This window comes from Mus pahari, chromosome 9 (genome assembly GCF_900095145.1).
Source record: "Mus pahari chromosome 9, PAHARI_EIJ_v1.1, whole genome shotgun sequence".
In the NCBI taxonomy this organism is placed as follows: domain Eukaryota; kingdom Metazoa; phylum Chordata; class Mammalia; order Rodentia; family Muridae; genus Mus; species Mus pahari.
Window position 1 is genome coordinate 11,529,479 of NC_034598.1, and position 19,991 is coordinate 11,549,469.

At 43.5% G+C, this 19,991-nt stretch overlaps 1 protein-coding gene across 3 annotated transcripts in view; it reads left to right on the forward strand.

The window, feature by feature from the left end:
- The first annotated feature begins 16,842 nt into the window (after positions 1 to 16,842).
- Bves (blood vessel epicardial substance) overlaps positions 16,843 to 19,991 on the forward strand; it is a 33,384-nt gene continuing 30,235 nt past the window's right edge. Inside the window, exon 1 of one of the 3 annotated variants that reach the window (XM_021205611.2) lies at positions 16,843 to 16,980. The gene's annotated coding sequence lies outside the window, so the exon portion shown is untranslated. Of the gene's footprint in view, positions 16,981 to 17,122; positions 17,404 to 19,991 lie in introns of those variants that run through there. The other 2 variants (XM_029542053.1, XM_029542052.1) reach the window with 2 other exon arrangements.

Genomic DNA, 19,991 nt, shown 5'->3' on the forward strand with positions numbered 1-19,991 from the left:
AGGAGATAAACTAGAAAAGCTTATGGATCCAAAGTGATGGGGTCAAGGAGACGGGAAATGAAAGATGCGGGTGGGGGATGCTGGAGGAAGGTCTCAGCAAGAAGGCGATGCTTACTAAAGACCTGCAGGAGGCGAGGCGGTAGGCTATGCAGACCCTGGGCAAGGGCAGTCGGGGCTAGGGGTAGCACATGCAGGCTCCTACGCAGAGCATGGCTGGCCAGGTCAGGACCAGTGGGAAAGCGAGCATGGAGTAGAACAGCCTTGGAGTGAGTGGGGGACTTAGACTTCGATTCATCAGCCACTGTGGAATTTGAAATAGAATAATCACGTGTTCTGCCTGTGATCCCTTGATGGCCTGCCAAGGATGAGGTGCAGGGGTAAGGGCAATGGTGGATGAGGAAGGTCAGGAGACAGTTGCCCCTGAACGCTGAGTGTGAGTCTGGACTCGAGAAAGATCCGGCCTAGAGGTACAGCCGTGAGACATTAGCAGTCAGTGGTGTCCGAACTCATTGGCCTAGAGGAGGTGTCAAGGGACTGAGGGTTGATCAGAACAAAAATGGCCCGGGACCTCATCTGTGAGGATGTCATAGTGACCAGAGGGATACGGTGGGGACAGCAAAGGATAAAGGAGCAGCCAGTGAGGCAGCAAGGACACCAAGGGAGTGTGATGTTCCAGAAGCCAAGTGAAGAGACTTGTCTACATATCGCGCGCACGTGTGTGTGTGTGTGTGTGTGTGTGTGTGTGTGTGATCTCTGACAAATGTAAGTCCTATTGTTGGTGTGGGGAGCAATTCTTTCTTTTACATGTGAAGTTCTTTGACATGACTAAAAAGTAGAATAAATGTAAAAAAAAGATAATATGTCGATTTGAAGACCTATGTTGATTTGAAGACTTTCTTGCTACAAACAAGTTCTGAGCTTATGCTTCACAGTTACCAAGGAGGCATCTTATAGAAAGCAAAATTGCTAACTTAGCACTGTGTTAAATTATCGCCTAGTATTAATGTATTAAAGATACAAAGACCCAAATTTCTCCTGGAGCCACTGAGAAAAGAACACTGAAGTGTCTTTAGTGTGGCCGAGAGGTCTGGAAGACACCACTGGACTGAGCAATGGTGAGCTTCACCAGGGAAGTTTGGGTAGGGTCAGATGAAAACAGACCGAAGCGGGGATGGGAGGCAAGATACGGGGACAGCAAAGCCAGGTATGCTTTTCAATCCTTTCTGATCTGAAGAGAAATGGAAATGATCAGTAGGCTGTGCATAAAGTGGGACTGAGAAAGAAATGGTTATTGCTGATGAAGACCAGAAAAATGGCACCTAAGCGTGGTATATGGCAAATGGCATCACCTCAGGTGGGGGTGGGCTACCTGAATGCTGACCTTGAACACGTTTGTGATGATGGATCCTGTGTCCTTAAACAGGACAGTGGTCATCACAGACAGACAGAAGGCAGAGTAGACCTCCAGAGTGAAGTCAGGAAGGGTCTGGGGGAAACTGTAGTGTGCATTGCTTTCTGATCTGTGGCCGATGGGATAGCACGGCAAGGTCCGTGTCACCAGGACTGAGCGATTGTGTAATTCAAGTCTAGCATGAGCTAAGTACAGTAGGGGATGCTTTCCTTTTCGGATACACATGGCCATCACGGTTCTTAATCAAACAGGTCGTCAGACACAATGGGTACGGTCAGACCTTTGGGAAGTGTCACAAGCCTTTTGGTGGGCTTCACCATGGCTCTGGGAGAAACTCAGGTCTCTGTGCCTTTAAGACTTTGTTGCAGTTAAGCAACCAGTTCCCATCTTCCATTAATACCAGGTGCTGACGGCACACTTTGGATTCCACCAGGTAATTTAGCAAGAATTAATTGGCAGCCAGCTTGCTAACCATGAAGGGAACTGAGAACAAAACCACAGTGAGACAGGCTCTGGCCACACCGCAGGAAGAAAGTGAGAAAAGTTGGTAGATGCATTTTTAAGAAATCTGTCTTGAAGACAGGACACACTCAGGGGGATGAGGGTATTGAAAGGGAGAGAAGGATGAATATAGGACCCTCCCCATTGCCACTGTCATGAAGGACTGGTACCAACCCATGTACTAACAGATGGACTGTGAGTCAACACATTGGTTTGTCTACAGGTTTTCTAACCTGGTAAAAACGTAAAAGCAGAAGATCCTACAGTGACCTCCTTGTAAGGACACTTGAGTGTCTATGGGAAATGTCTAGAAAACTCTATTTCATCATCTCAAAATATTCTAATCAGCCCAAATGGAAAGCACAAGTGGGTATTCAAGAAACTAGAGAGGTGCCCGTGAATTGCCCTCCTGTGGTGCACTTAGAATTGAATTTCTATTCAAACTGGGCTTATTTTCATCGGAGCCTAATCACTGCCACTTCTAAATTCCCCGGGTTCTCTCACTGCTAAGAGCACAGTGAGACAAGAAACACAGGGCATGTTCTTGTGTTAAAAATGCTCTACAGCTTTGCATACAAAGCTGTATGTGTGTACCTGCATATTTGCAGATAAATAGAACCATTCTTCAAAAACCAGTAAGAATAACAAAGAAATTTCAAACAAGTTCAGGTCACTTGCAAGCTAGACATCCTTCATAATTACCCATGTTGTATGACCAGAAAGCTGGCGCTTGCCAAGTGTCCTGACTTTAAAGAATTAGGGGGAGTGCCTTGTGGTTTTTCTGTCCTTAGTTGTGTGGTCAACAGGGACTCCGAGGAGTACTGAGAGAGGGAGAAGGGGAGATGGCAGCACACAATGAGCTCATAAACACCCACGCCGCACTCGTCAGCAGAGTTCCGGAGGCTGCAGATCCATCTTCCGGGCCTTTACTTCACCCCAATTTTGAAGCCCCCATTCCCGCAGAGCTACTCCCTGGAACTGAGTTGACCCATTTGCTCAGGACTCCACACCCTTAGGAGCTTGCAGCAAAGAATTACTCTACTGTGAAGACCAGCGGGAGCTCCTTTGCGTACGTGTGCATTGGAGCAGTATCCGACAGAGGAGCTCAGGGAGAGCCATAGGTCATATGCAACGCAGGCTGTCCGACGTACACAGCCAGAAGGGCAGCGCCCCCATCTGACCACTCCCTTCCTTTTCATTTGTTTTGAACCTCTTCTTGTGATGAATCATGCCCATAATCCCAGCACTTGAGAGGCTGAGGCAGGAGAAGCACAAGCTTGAGGCTAGCCTGGGCTACACCATGAGTTTTGTTTTTTTGTTTTTTGTTTTCATTCTACTAAAATAAAAGCTCAAATAAGTAGATTTAATGCAATAGGCCAAAATCATACAGTTATGAAAAGATGTGGCAAGACTGAAACTTTTCGAATCCTACCATTCCTAACAAGTGTGCTAATGACACTATATATTTATATACATGCCATCATGGACTGAGCATAATCTGAAGTTTTATTATTATGCTAGCTTTGATTGCCTTTAAAACATACTGTCTATATTAAGGTCGACAGAAGATGTCATCAAAAGTGCACGTAATTCCATTGGCTCGCTCCTTGGCATTTTATGTGTAGAGGTCAGAGTCTGGCTCACAGCAAATGGACGCACTCAAGCCCCATTCCTTCCAGGCCATAGTCCTTGCACTTTCCACAGGACTGTTTTCCTGTCTTAGAGAGCATTAAAGTGCCCCCAATCTGAACTGCAGAAAAAGTCAACGCCCAAATGCTAATTACACATCTGAATTCCTTAGTGATTAGGAGCATCGGCCAAAGAAGAGACTTTCTTCTGGAGCTGCAGCAGCAGCTAGCTAGCGCCAGCTCAAAGTGCCCTGCAAGGAAAAGAGCCATTATGAAGAATGCTATTAAACTGGCTATTAGTTTGTAGGATGAAAGAGCATAGCGAAGTTCTGTGGATTTGGGGTGGACAATTTGACTTCTGATACCTCCACAGTTCACGTGAGAGGCTTTCTAAGAAACGGCCCTCATCTCACCCCATCTGCCGTGGGTTCCGCCCATCACAGTCTTCATAGAGAAAAATTAATTCAGTGTTTCGTGTGGTTCTCATGTTCTCATCCCCTCTCTGAAACAACACTTCATGCTCAATAAAATTATGTAAACTGAAGCGTTCTCAAAGCGTAGTTGGTAAAGGCTCTTAAGATGTGGCCGATATTTTCAGTGTGGTACCAGAGATTTCACAGGAAGTCAGTCGGTTCCCCTGAGATAAAAGCTCAGTCAGTGCTCAGACCTCACATCAATGATCCTGAGAAAGGACTCTCCCTTAAATGCTTCCTGAGTCTCTGTGGAGTGCTACCTGGTACAGGACAGCAGCTTTGCCAACAATCTGTCTCACAGAAGAAACGACCTTCCCTGCTCTTGCATCAAATCCTGGCCCCATCTGATTGTACCTCCACAGTACCAGGGACAGTTTTAGCACAAGGTAAGATGGAAGGCCTGTGAAAACACCACTTACTCCTCTCGCTCCTGATGGAAGTTTGAACACAATTCATTCTGAATGCAGAGACCTGGAGCAGTTCTTGGGTTCCAAGATGACTCTGAGCTGAAAACCTGAATACCGATTTGTTTTGTGTTGGCAATACTGAAAAATAAACTTGGGCACAATAAAAATTTGAAGAGTATTTGAGCAGACAGTATTTTATGAATGGAGCAACTGGGGACGCTAGCCAGCCCGAGAGTGACAAACACAACTCTGGCAGGCCTTCCCCTATTCCCTCTGCCTTGCTAAAAACCATTTAGATTACATTCCTAAAGCTAACCACCAAGGTCTATTCCCTTATTTGGCTATTTCCTCCCCTCACCCCCCAGGGGTGGCTGACTACTAAGGTCCAGCTATCAAAGTATTGAAGTCCAGTAATCAAAAGTCCCCTTTTGACTGCCCTAAGTAACAAGCCCAATTAAACACCTCATTCTAACATGGGGTTTCTCCCTTTACCTTTATAAAGCACCTTTGCTTATGTGCCTGGTCTGTCTCCTCTCTATTCAGAGAGAGTCCTTGGTCACTCCTGAGCAAATACCCCTCCCCCTCTCCCGTGTTGCCTTCCCCTTCTCTGTCTTCTCCTGTCTTGTCTTATTGCCTGTCCTCTGTCCCCCTGGGGCAAATAAATCTCCTCGGTGCTGAGAACTTGGTCTTGGGGTGTTTTGTACAAATACAGGTCCCTTCAGCAACTGCAGGCCATAAACAGTTCTGCACCACCTTGAGGGTGGGGCCAAGAGAGATGGACTGGACAAATGGAAAAGATTCAGACTTTCAGTGGAAAGTCCCCATCAGCAATTAGCTGGTGGCTTCTGGCTGATTACACGTAGGCTCCATCGAATATACTGGCCTTTCTGTCTAATGACCTCCCAATTAATGTTTTCAAACAGAAACACGCAGTACATTATTATGCAAATTCTCCTACTTTAAATGATAATTAAATGGTGTGATTGCTTGTTTTATTTTTTCCTCTAAAAAAACCCAAATAGTTTAGGAGGTGCACCTTTGGCTTCATAATAAACTAGTTTTTATGTTATTTTAAGTATAAGTAAGTTTTTCTGACAAAATTTGCCCATAATTTAGTTTCTGATAAATGCTCATTAAATTCTTATTATAAAAACTGAACTGAGAAGACACTAATGCAGCATGAGCAAGCAGCCCTTTCTCTTAACCTGCCTCCCTCATCCCATCCCGGGGCACACACCTGTTTCCCAGTGACAGCAGAAGCATTTTATCCTGTTACTTAAAAGAAGTACTCTCTGGGTGGTGGTGATAGTGGCGGTGGTGCACGACTTTAAGCCCCAGAACTTGGAAGGCAAAGGCAGGTGGATCTCTGAGTTCAAGGCCAGCCTGGTCTACAGAGTGAGTTCCAGGAAAGTCGGGGCTACACAGAGAAACCCTGTCTCTGGGGAGAAAAAAGTTTACATTTTGACAGTTTGTAATGAATTTGTAATGAATCCCTGTTTTTGTTTCTCCCTTGATCAAGGGGTTCAGGACTAAGATCATCTGTCTCTCATCCCCCTAGGATCAGGTCTCTGGTCATCTTGGCTGGAGACCCTAGAGTGTGGACTGCGACCCTGTCATTGGCTCTGACATGCAGAGACCTCTGTATTCTTCCATACCCCTGCACACTGGCCTTGTGCATTTCCTCCCAGGTGACCGACCCTAAGGCAGAATGAATGACTATATGAACAAATGAAGGAACTCTGAAGGAGGCTCAGGCTAAATGCCTGTATCCCTTCATTGTTCCTTCCGCCTTCCACACCTTTCTTCATCATATTGTTCCTGTTCTACCATTAATCGACAAGGACCGGTGGATGGAGGATCGGTAGGTAGGAAAACACTCGGGGAGGCAGAGGGGTGAGGTGCCACTGTCAGTGGGAAAGTGCCATGATTCTAATAAAATGACCCAACCTGGAAGGACATTAAGGTCCATGAGTTTTTTACTCCTTGTATTAGAATATAGTATGACTGTATTAGAAAAGAGTTAAATGAACAAGCCCCGAATGGCAAGCCCACTATCATAAGCCATTTCTGGTGACATGTTTTTCCTATTTGTCTCATTCATAATAATTTAAGTTATAAAGCACAATTTTTAAAAATTGTGTACTATTTCCTCATTGGAAAACTATGTACTATTTCTTCTATTGCGAATATACTTAATTTGTCAACCCCCTGACACTGTTCCAGTTGTATATGAATCACATACTAGGTGCACTAGGCATGGAAGGTAAGTTAGAGCTCCTGGTCTCCAGTCACTTACAGGACAGAAGAAGGAACCTAAATATGTAAAAAAGTGATGGAGGCCAGGCCAGACAAATTGTCTGGGGGAACATCTGCAAGGCCATCTTAAAACAGTTGAGAAAATGCATTAGGATGTAGGCATAGGCAAGAACTGTCTGAAAAAGAGTCCAGTTGTTTAAGAAACAATGCCAATAACTGACCAATTAGACTTCGTGGATTAAAAGGTTTCTGCTCAGTAGAGTGGAAAGACAATATAGAATGGGACAGTGGTGTGTGTGTGTGTGTGTGTATACATGTGTGAGTATGTGTGTGTGTGCGTGTGTGTACATGTGTGNGTATGTGTGTATGCATGTGTGTACATGTGTGAGTATGTGTGTATGTGTGTGCATGTGTGTGTGCATGTGTGTATTGTGTGTATGTGTGTGCATGTATGTGTGTATGTGTGTGTGTTTCCCATCTACATATCTGATGGGATTAATACCTAGAATCATAAAGAACTCCAAATATTAAACATAAAAAATATATCACTAAATAGGAAAATGAACAGTTTTGAAAGGGAAAGACAAAGAGCAAATGAACACTTGGAAAATGTTCAGTATCCTTATCCACAAAGGAAAGACACATGAAGGTAACATTGAGATGCCATGTCACCACCGTCACCATTGTCACCACTGTCAAACTGCTATAGTCAAGAAAACAGTGACAGCACATGCTGATGAGAAACAGAACCCTGACACGTTGCTGGAGAGAACGTGAACTATGTGATGGACATCAGTATGGAGCCTTTACCGTATGATACACTTATACTGCTCCTGAAATCTGAATGATCGTATCACAGAAATCCTTACACATCCATGTTTACTGCTGCACTGTTCACAACAGCTGAGACATGGAACCAGACTAGATGCCAAGCAATGCAAGAACAGATAAAGACAATGATGTGTGTGTGTGTGTGTGTGTGTGTGTGTGTGTGTGTGTGTGTGTGTGTGTGTGATACCACCACAAATAAGAATGAAATCATGTCATTTGCAGAGAAATGGATAGAAATGGAGATCTTCATGTCAAGTGGATTAAGCCAGACCCAGAAAGACAAATATCACATAGTCTTAATATACAGATTTTAGAATCAAATACATGTATATATGAGATTCAGAAGTAGGAAGGAGATATAGAGAATGTTTAGTTACTGTTGTATTGCTGTGCAGAGGCGCATGCCTTTAAGCCCAGCACTTGGGAGGCAGAGGCAGGTGGATTTCTGAGTTCGAGGCCAGCCTGGTCTACAGAGTGAGTTCCAGGACAGCCAGGGCTATACAGAGAAACCCTGTCTCGAAAACAACAACAACAACAACAACAACAAAACAAAAACAAAATAAAACAAAAAAGGCAGCACAAAAGAAAGCATTTTGTTGAGGACCTGCTTACAGTTTCAAAGGGTTAGCCCATTACCATTATCATCACAGTAAGGGTGCATGGCTGCAGGCAGGCAGCCAGACATGGTGCTGAAGCAGTAACTGAGACCTTACATCTGATCCACAAGTGGGAGGCAGAAATATGGACAGACAGAGATGGAGAGAGGGAAGGAGAGAGGGAGGGAAGAAGGAAAGGATGGGGGAGGGAAGGAGAGAGAGAGAAAGAGAGGGAAGGAGAGAGAAAGAGAGGGAAGGAGGGAGGGATGAGGGAGGGAGGGAAGGAGGGAGGGATGAGATAGATAGAGAGAGAGAGAGAGAGAGAGAGAGAGAGAGAGAGAGAGAGAAAGAGAGAGAGAGAGACTCTGATTGAGCCTTTTGAAACCCCAAAGCCCATCCCCAGTGACACACACTTCTAATCCTAATCCTTCCTAAACAGTTCCACCATCTGGGAACAAAACATTCACATATATGAGTCTATGGAGCTCATATAATAATGCTCATCTAAATAATTGCAAAGGGGGAGAAAGGGTATAAATTGAGGGCAGGGGAGGGAGAAAATATTATATGGTTTTTCTTATTCATTAAATTATATTCAAATGCACCACACACACACACACACACACACACACACACACGAAAACAGAAGTGAATTTGCTAGGGGGAAAGGGGATCACCAAGAATGGGGGGCAAGGGAGAATAACAAGAGTATAAATATTAGCAAGGTGCAAATACATGTATACACACACACAAACACACATACATATATTTGATACATATATACACAAGCTATATATATATGTATATATGCATACATGTACTATGTATTTGCACATATATACATCCATATGCACAAGGTGTATTATACATGCATATATATGTATATATGCATGTATATATACATGATGTGCATATATGCATGTATATATTAATATATATGTCTATATAATTAAAATGTCATGAGGAAACCCATTTTGTATACTAACTAAAATTCTAAAAAGTGAAAATATTAAAAAGAAAAAAACCAGGTGGGAAACACATGCCAACATCCTAATTCATTAGTAACATAAGTGCTGACGCCAGATGATTAATAGCCATGTTTTCTACTGAGTTTTGCTACTTGCTATCCATTTTCTACGCATTAGAAGTGCTATTTATTCATTAAACCAAGTCATTTGAGAACTTCAAAACATCTGTGGGATTTCCTGGCATATTTAAATGCTCTGTTGATTTCAGATGCCAATTTCTTAGCTCATAATATATTCATACACTTCTTGAGAGATAAAATAGTGTACTTGATATAAAAAATAGCTTTTAAAAATTACAGTAGCAATCAAAGTGCCTAAGAATACTTGGGGAGTGGGTCAGAAACTCTCCCTGGAGTTGTCTTCCCACACTCTAGACAGACTCAATTACTCTCAAATCTCCCCTTCAAAGTGAAAACATTTTTATTCTTTGATGGAAGCACACGAGGTTCTCCACAGTTTTCAAACAAAATATCATCGGAGCCATTTTGAGCAGCTCTAAATTGGGCCAAATATGTTTGATCTGGGATTAAAGAAACAGTTCATTGTATTTGCCATTTTTAATGCTGAATGATAAAACTGCTGGTATGTGGCTCATACATATTTTATTAGGCCTGATGTATGCAGTAAGCTTGAGAGGTGTCTTATTTTCATGAATTTATTACAACAATTTAAGTAGTAATAATAATAAACATTTGTATTTGAATAATTCATTTCCCCGGGGAATTCCAGTGCTCTGGCACACCAGTCAGTGCAGGATGACAGCAGTATTTCTTGCAGCATTATCCCAACCTTGCGTGTGTTGCTTGTGGGTTTTGAGTCTAGCCTTACGTCAGTTACTAGGCTGGCTATCATCAGGCTTCACTTATGCCTCCACAATCATCTTTTGGGATCATTAATTTGTAAGGCAGGATGGTATTGTACAATAGAAGTCATACGTTTCAAAGTCCTGCCTTCACCACACTCAGGTTAAAGTCAGATGTGGCTTCACTCCCAGTTAAATACCTAGCAATACCATCAAATTAAGAACTGTTATAACGAATTTCAAAGAACCATTTTCCTACAATGAGCCACCCCTCCCTTTCTCTTTCTGTTTGCTTTTCGAGACAGGATTTCTCTGTATGGCCCTGGGTGTCCTGAAATTGTTCTGTAGGCCAGGCTGACCTGGGATTCATAGAGATCCGCCTGCCTTTGCCTCCTGAGTTCTGAGACTAAAGGCATGTGACAACACTGCCCATTCCAACAGCTAAATACCTCAGGTTCCCCACAAACAAGTTGTTCTTGTGTTGGGAAAGAACAGTCCCCTTAAAAGTGTCCTTCTCGGGGAATAAATTGTTGTTTAATCTCTCTGTTCCAAAATCAGTTACTTGGAATTCATCAGATGGCTTTGGGCAGGGGGTGAGGGAGGGGGTGTCTGCAATTCTCTAGGACCCAAAGATAAAGAAAGCACAGAGGTTGTCACAGGGTTGTCCAAACCTTTGCGCCTGTCCTTCTGGGAGGGTGTGTATGCCTGAGACTCATAGTAACTTTGTTCGTAAGATCTGACTTGTCCTATTGTCTAATGTACCAACTGCAGTACAGCTTTTTAAATGGGGGTTCTTCATGAATTCAGTATTACAACACTTGGCAATGGTCATGTCCATTTTTAGGGTCTAGGAAATGGATCACAGCAACACGAACGTTTACACCCTTTGCTTTAAGATGTTATTTCTGTTTTCTAAGTACATTAAACAACATCTGTCTGGGACATATGCTATTTTGTCATCTTGAACAAATTCACTGAAAGAGTCCATTTCAAAAGCAAAAAAACCCGCCTACGTGAATGGCTAAAATCTAAACAACAGAATGAGAGCAAAGGCTAGCAAAGAGGTGGAGCAACAGAAACATCCGTCCCATAGTGGTGCACGCCTTTAATCCCAGCACTTGTAAGACAGAGGCAGGAGGAGCCCTGTGAGTACAGGGGCAGCATGGTCTACAGAGTGAGTTCCAGGACAGCCAGGGCTACAAAGAGATATTGAGAGATTCTGTTTCAAAACCACCCCTTGAATAAAAATTACATGTGAATGCTTATCCAGTTTTCTACATATCACCAAATATAGAAAGAACACAAAATGTCTTTAAGATAGTGAATGGGTAAATAAACAGTGGTGCAGTCCCATAATGGAATATTCTGTGATGAAAGGGAAGGCACTATCGCATTCCCCCAAATACGTGGCGTATGCAATCAGTATCACCCAACCATAGAGCATCAAAAGAGACCACTGTGAAAAATGATATGCCAACAGACTAGATAGCATAGAAAAATAAATTCCTAGAAATCCATAACCAACTGAGACTGAAGCAATAGAAACTCTGAACTGACCAATGTAAGACAACAACTACTGATGAACATCAGCAAACACCCTTCCACTCTCTTGATAAGAATTCCAATCCGAGGACCCGGTGCCCTCTGTCCTATCTGATCCATTGGTGCCATTGCTTCGTTTTTGAATAACATTTTCTTTGGCCACATTGAAGAAAGAAACTTTCCAATACAGAAGAGCGGAAGGGCAGATGACCTCACTTGTCCCAAGTCCTTGAGGAATTTGTGCCAGTTCCTTTTGAGCATAGATGAAAACGCGTTAATGAAGCCTAGCAAACAAAATTCCACTGCACATTAAAGTGACCATAGACCACTACCAAGTGATTCATCCTTAGAATGCCAGGATGGTGTAACATGAAAACTGGCTACTGTGATATCTCAAAGTGATAGAATGATCAACAAACAAACAAGCAAACAAGAAAAAAAAACCATCATGCTAATAGATGTGGGGAACAATATGCTAAAATTCAGCTCTCTTTCATGATCACAACTCAACAAATTAGAAAAATTTTAAAATATGTACTCAATACAAAATTCCATATACTATAAGTTTATAGGCAATCATATAAGCAATAGTAAAATGATGGATACTTTTCTCCTAATATCAAGAATAAGGTAAGAGTTCTCACATTCAATAATAGAGAACTGGAACCAACCGGAGGAGTTAGTCATAAATAAATAAATCCAGGTCAGAACGGAAAAGGTCAAATTGTGTCTGCAGAGGTCATGGTCTTAGAGAAAACTCTAAAGAAGTCATGGTCTTAGAGAAAACTCTAAAGATGCCACTGGAATTATTAAAACTAATAAAAATATTCAAGTCTGAACCACCAACCAAAGAACATACACGGGTTGGACCTAAGTCCCCTCCCCACCCCCATGTAGTACTTGTGCAGCTTGGTCTTCATGTGGGTCCCAAGCAACTGAAAAGGGGGCTCTCCCAAAACCTATCACCTGTCTGTGGGATGTGTTCTCTTAGCTGGGCTGCCTGGTCTGGCTTCAGTGCGAGAGGATGGGCCTAGCCTCACAAAAAAGACTTAAAGTGATACCCAGAGGGATACCCAGAGGGGCCTCCACTCCATCAGAGGAGAAGGGAAGAGGGGGTGGAGGGAAAGATTGTGGGAGGGGGTGACCAGAATGGGGGCAGTGAGCAGGATGTAAAGTGAATAAGTAAAAAAATAAATTAAAAAAAATCAACATAATAGGTCATCTGGAAACTTAATGCAACAAATCCATTTGCAACAACATCAAAATTAGTAAACTACTTCGCAATCAATTGAATGGAGGAAATAAAGGAGAATGAGACCCACACATTGGCAGAACTAATGAAGGAAATGGAAGAAGAAACAAGAAACAGAAAGGTATTCCATGTTCATAGATTGCATTATCAGCGATGCTTCCTCCCTTAGCAGAGAGACCCAGACATTCTGCAGAGAGCGGGAGACCTTAGGATGCTTAGACCTGAATGGGAGATCTCCACCGAATCTCTCCCCTCGGAGTTCAGGGAACCCCCAGAAGAGGAAGCACAAAGGATGTAAGAAGCAGAGAGGACGAAGGACAGCAAGAGATTAAGACCTCCCAATAATTATGAGCAAAGCTCCTCTGAGCTCACAGGGACTGGGGCAGAGTGCACAGGGACTGCGGGAGTCGGCACCAGGTCTTCTGTGCTTACTTTATAGTTTAGTGTTTTTATGAGATTCCTGAGTGGGTCTCTGACTCCTGGGCCTTTTCTTGAGCTCTTTTCCTTCTGTTGGTTTGTCTCGCCCAGCATCAATGTGATGGTTTTTGTTTTATTATATTTTATTTTGTTATATTTTGTTAGATGAATAAATGAGTGAGTGAATGAATGAATGAATGAATGAAAACCTAGTCTCTAGCATAAAAATTATCAACTGACCTGTCCTTTGTACCTGCTGGGGGAGGGAAAATCAGTTTTCTCCAATGGAGTGACACTGAATATAGCAGCCACACAAGGGCAGGCCTCATGTTCAGGAGTAGATAACCTGTATATAATGGACTTCACATTTTTGTGTGTCTCTGTGTGTGCGCTTTTATTTGCTTATAGTTTGGTATTTTGTTTTTCTTTTGGGGTAGTGTTTTATTTTTTCTTGGTTTGTTTTTTGTTGTTGTTTTTTATATAAAAAGAACAGTTTTTTGATGGGTGGAGGGGCTGGAAGGACTTGGAGAGGGTAAGAATATGATCAAAATATATTTAAAGCTAAAAGTTGTCTTAAGTAATTAAAGATATATAAAAACAAAATGCCTACACTACCCCAAAGTATAGTATTGATTTATAGGAATGTATACCAAAATTCTAGTTGAAGTCTTTATAGAAGTAGACAAAAAATTGAAAGTGTTTAGGGAAGCACAAAAATCCCTCAGATAATCCTGAGAACAGAGCGAGAAGCATCGTATATGCTGATTTCAAATTACGTTACAAAGCAACTGTAATCAAAATAGTATTTTACTGTCATGAAACAGATATTGTGATGGTTTGAATATGCTTGACCCAGGGAGTGGCACTATTTGGAGGTGTGGCCTTGTTGGAGTAGGTGTGTCACTGTGAGCATGGGCTTTAAGACCCCCCATCCTAACTGCCTGGAAGCTAGTCTTCTGTTTGTCTTCAGAATAAGATGTAGAATTCTCAGCTCCTCCTGCACCATGCCTGCCTGGATGTTGCCATGCTCCCACCTTGATAAACCTGTAAGCCAGCCACAAGTAAATATTGTCCTGGGGCCATAGTCTGCTAACCACTTTCCTATATATCCAGTAGGCATTATTATAATGTCTGTTATACATTTCCACATTTGTGTGCCTATGTGTGCACTTATGTGCATGTGCATACATGACAGTGAAGGCCTGAGGTTGATCTCAGGAAGATTCCTTCCTGAGGCTCTTCCATCTTACTTTTTGAGGCAGGACCTCTCGATCAAACCCCAGAGCTCCACGCTAAAGTGATGGCTCTGCAGTTAAGAGTGTTTGCTGTTTTCAAAGAGGACCCATGTTTGGTTCCCAGAAGTACGAGGCAGCTTACAACTCCTTATGATTCCAATTCTAGCTGTGGTGGCTTGAATATGCTTGGCCCATGGAAAGTGGCATTATTAGGAGGTATGGCCTTGTTGGAACAAGTGTGGCCTTGTTGGGGGAAGTGTGTCACTGTGTAGGTGGGCTTTGAGAACTCTGATGCTCAGGTTCTGCCCAGTGCAGAAGGGAGTTTCCTGTTGCTGCTTGTGGATCAAGCCGTAGAACTCTCAGCTCTTCCAGCACCATGTCTGTCTGCATGCTACCATGCTTCCCGCCATAATGATAATGAACTGAACCTCCGAAACTGTAAGCCAGCCCCAATTAAATGTTTGCCTTTATAAGAGTTGCTTTAGTCATGGTGTCTCTTCACAGCAATGAAAACCGTAACTAAGACCCCAGGGGATCTGACACCATCTGACTAATGTGTCTGAGGGCTCCTGTACATGATTTGTGTAGACTAAAGCAAACATATACACAAACACAAATAAAAATAATAAATAAATCAATCTTTTAAAATTAGAGGGTAAAACCCAGAGCTTCCCCATATGGCTAGTCTCACTGGATGGCTTACTCTGAGGAATTCCTATCTCTGCTTTCTGATGATGGAATTAGAGGGGGCACCCTCCCAGGATTAAGGGATCAGAACTTTAATCCTCTTGCTTGTACAGCAAGCATTTTAATGGCCAAACTTTCATTTCTCAAGTCCCATGAATTATTTTAGTAGCAGTCTAGAACAAGAGTGTTCTGAAATGTACTCACTGTTCTGTGGTTAGAATATAGGTTAGTTCTAGATCTCATATAATGAGCCATCCTCCAATGAACAAACAGCCACACGGGGAAACCTTTTGTTTACAGCGATCCATACCTCGAGTGTATTTAATTGTGAGAGCCAAAATGGCAGATAGAACATCTAGAAACTAACAGACTGAATAGTTAGCGGTAAAAACACCCAGAATTTGCATTAACACCATTCTAAAACCTTTGCAGGTATGATGAAATTCAGCTCTCAGCACAACCCTATAGTTTAAGTCCTTGCTGCACAAGGATGAAGACAGAAGTTTGATCCCCCAAATCCGTGTTAAAAAGTCGGATGTGGAGGTTCAGTTTGTAATCCCAAACTGGCAAGGGTGTGATAGGCAGGTTCCTTGGGGCTCGCTGTTCGGCTAGACTAACCTAACAGGGGACTTTCAGGCTAATGAGAGACTCACAAGACAAGGCTGATGTTCCCTCCGCACGCCCTGGAACATACACTCATGAAGAGAGGAAGAGGGGGAAAGAGGAGAGCATGGGGAGAGCATGGGCATGAAGGTGAGATGGAGCGAGGGAGAGCAGGCTCTCTTGAGGTGGAGGAAAAGAGGAAAACCTCGGCTGTAGTCTCGCCTTCCACCTTCTTTGAGACTTATTTTTCCTGCCCTGCCACTGAAGCTTCCAGGGATTCTCCCCTGTCCCCGTGGATACACTGGGATAACAGGTTTTAGGCTGTTGCATCCTGCGGTGCAGAACTGAAAACTCAGGCTTCTCGCTGGTAAGCACTTTCCTACTGAGCCAACTCCCATTTGAAGGTTTTAAAGGTTCAATAATGCAGGGACCAAGCCAAGCCATGAACACAGGGGCCTGTGGGGAATGCCCCAGAGCCAACTGGAGCAGACAGATTGAAACTTGGTCTATACTACTTGACTCTGGAACAGCAGGCGTGTTCTCTACTAGGCAGACTGGACTAACGTGCACCCCGAGGCTACTCTATACACGTCCTGACACAGCGGGGGTCTGTTTTGATCTTTGATCCCATAGGATCTCTGTCACACAGTGGACACATGGTGGTCAACGGATGTCCATTTAACCTTTCTATTTGTCCTATAAACTTCATCCCACCGACTTTTCATTACTGTGATCTTTCTTGCATTTCTTACCGGATCCGGTATACCGTGTCCAGTATAAATACTGATTGGAGCATATGTCCTTATCTTATTTTTTTTCCAATTTCTGGTCCAAAATGTAAGCATTTAAGCTCCGTCCTTTGAAATCCAGCCCGTTGGCTTGTAGGTGGGGTCTGGCTGGGCTACCAGGTGTCGCTGTGCCACAGCGCCCTCCGAGCCTCGGGCAGCCCTCCGAGGGTCTGTCCTCACTCCCCTGCTCTTTCCAGCGGGGGGCGACCCGCGTGCGCGCGCGTCCCCACTCATGCCCAAACAAGGAAGCGCGGGAGCCGGGCGCGCGCACGCGGTGGGCCAGGCGGCGGGTCTGCGGGGAGCGGGGCTCCGCCCGCGGGGGCGACCTCGGGTGGCGCGTGCGCTGTGCGCCCCAGCCGGCGGCCGGGATGCCTATTTTAGTCAAAGCCTCCGCGAACGGGGAGCCGGCCGGGGCCGCGCTGCCTGGGGACCCGCCGCGAGCCCGTCCAGCCACCGCCGCTCCCCGCCGCCGCCGTCGCAAACTTTGCGCGCGCCGCCGCCGCCAGGCCCCGGGACGCGCAAGGTAAGGAGCCGGAGCGCGCGATCGCGCGGGAAAGTTGGGCACGGAGCGGTCAAGCAACTTGCGGTGCGCCCCGCGCTGTCCTTGCAGCCGCCCTTCGCCCGCCGGTGCCCTGGTCCCTCGGCGGGACAGCGCCGGGCCGCCGAGCTGTGGACGCTAACACTACTGTGAGAGCAGGGCGAGCGGGTGCTGGGGGGTGCAGTGGGAGCCACGGGTCCTCGTCCCCCGCCCGCGTCCTAGAGAAACGGGTGACTGCCAGACCGATCCCACAAACCCGTTGCCCCGAGCGGCCCGGAGGTGCGCGGAGAGTCCGGGAAAATATCAGTGGATTGCGTGTCTCCTCGTAAGGTTTTTGCTCATCGCTGCTCATCTTCTTTTTTGTTAATTTGGTCAAGGTTTAATGTGCTAGCTTGCTTCCTTGGTCAGGTATGTAGACCTGAAGACGCCTATTTGAAAACCAATATATGGGCATGATTTTACTACAGTTAGTAATTTGGGGAATTAGACGTGGAGGATCTGATGTGAAAGATGACGTTCTGATTTTTACAGTTTACAAATTCACCCAGTAATCTAACCTTCTACATTAGATCCACCGTTCATTCTTCGTATAAGGGCAGTTCCAGTGTAGGCCACTTAAACCTATTAATTAGTGATTAAGCAGGCCGTTAGATTAAGTCATTGGATATTGAAAAAAAAATGAACTGATTTATGACAGGTAAGAAGCATTTCACAGAAATATATGTAGTTATATATCTACAGCTGCATATAACATTTACGTATCTTTAATAAGTGTAGCGTAGCAAAGTATGTTCTACAATATGCCTGCATTTAAACCTGGCCATTAGGGCCGGTGAAAGAGCCCAGGCCATGAAGGTACAAGCTGGCTCGCCTGGCAACCTGGGTTGTATCCCCAGGACCCGCGAAGTGGAAGGGGAGCGTCTCCGGCAAGCTGTCCTCTGACTTATGCACCGGTGCACCACTGTAGAAATAAACACATGTAATACATTTTAATAGCTATTAACATTTTCTGGTTTTGAGGAAGATAATAGTTTTCTTGCCAATTTCCTTTGGCCAGAAATGTAAGCTTTTAATGCCACTCCTAAAAAAAGTGAACTACAGCAGATTAAGAGATAGCATAGGTGAAATATGAGGGGGTGTTTGTGTCGATTAATTTAGTACAAAAATCTGCTTTAGAACATCATAACCCGACTGAGCTTTTTTTNCTTTAGAACATCATAACCCGACTGAGCTTTTTTTTTTTTTTTTTTTTTTTTTTTTTTTTTTTTTTAGGGTTTCTCTGTGTAGCCCAGGCTGGCTTCGAACTCAGAAATCTGTCTGCCTCCCAAGTGCTAGGATTAAAGGCCTGTGCCACCACTGACCGGCCCGACTGAGTTTTTAAGACCATGTAGTTCAGCTGTCTCTAGTCCAAGGGGCAGGGATGGGGTTGGGGCGCAGATTAAGGAGAGAGGCAACATTGGCTGGCTTGTGGCTTCCTGACGGCTTGTGGTATAGAAGCTGACCCAATGCAGGAAAGTATGAGTGAAAAATGGTTTTTACATACATGTTATGTTTCAGTCTTATCTCCTTAGGCTCTTCCTCAGTGACATTATCTATAGGTCCTTGGAAGTGTATAGTTCAGTACGGATTATCCCTGCCTCCCACAGGACATTAGGTAGTCATGGCAACAGGAGGCAGGCATGGCACTCACACTCATTTTTGGGTTCTTGGAACCAGCCCATCGTGATAAGCTTATATTTTTATTAAGATGTTTGGAAGGTAGTTGGATTCTCATTTTTTTCTTTTTGTAGAAAATCAATATTTAAGTCAACTGTGGTTATTTGTGAACTGTTTAGGGTGGGTGTGTGTTTAGGTGGTGGAGTGCTCCCTTGTGTCCTCTTTAAAGCCCCGTGTGTGAGTGTGTGATCAGCACCACAAAGCAAATGTCACGAAGGGCACTTTGCCTCAACTCACTTCATAACTCACTCACAAGTGTGCTTGGCATCGTAGGAGATACAGAACTCATCCACATATATTTGACCAATGTCCTTTCAAGATGTTCATACCGTTTATTATACCACTTAAAACCTTTATTATGTTAGAATGAGAATTTCTTTACTTCAAAGATGCATACGTTTCTAAATTACATCTAAAGGTATTTTGGTTCTTCATTTGACAGTAAAAAATGAAATAGATGAGCTCATCTCTTCTGTAAACCCTCATAGTTTTGTCAAGGACCAGATTTGTATAATTAATAATACAAGACCAAGCAGAGACCAAGAATGGATAATAATAGGCAGGGTGGAGTGTTACTTTGTGTTACATTTTATACAAATATGTGTAAAATGTATATTGTTTGAAATGCATTTGCTATGGAGCTTAATATTAATATCCAAGTATTAATATTCATGAACCTTCCTACATATAAATTGTACATTTGCTACTTTTTAATTTGTGAAATGATACCAACTAGAATTATTGGAGGAATTAAAATAGAGGCCTAAGTTGGAGAATAAAAGAAAATATTTATAAAGGAACTATTTAAGTTCTTTCTATGCATGTATGTATGCTAGTACTATGTGCATGTATATATGTTAGTGCTACATATGGTTATGTTTATATGCTAGTACTACATACATGTATATATGCTAGTGCTACATACATGTATATATGCTAGTGCTACATATGGCTATGTATTGTGTGCACATATTATGGTAGGTATGTGTCAATAGCTTAACACTGGCACAAAATAGAACCCTTTACACAGTTTAACCTTTTAAGTAATTAATATGAGGGTGTTCCTTTTTAAAGGACTAGGGAAACAAGTTTTTTACAGTTTTTCCCTGTGCCTAGATTGGGTCTTCAGTATGAATAGTTTGAAGACTCCACTAAACTGTGGTGAATGTTGTGACCCATAGTGTTATAGTGTTGGTGATTCTCACCCTCTACAAGTAGGTGTTTCTTTTCTAAACATGTGTGTGTGCGTGTGTGTGTGTGTGTGTGTGCGCGCGTGTGTG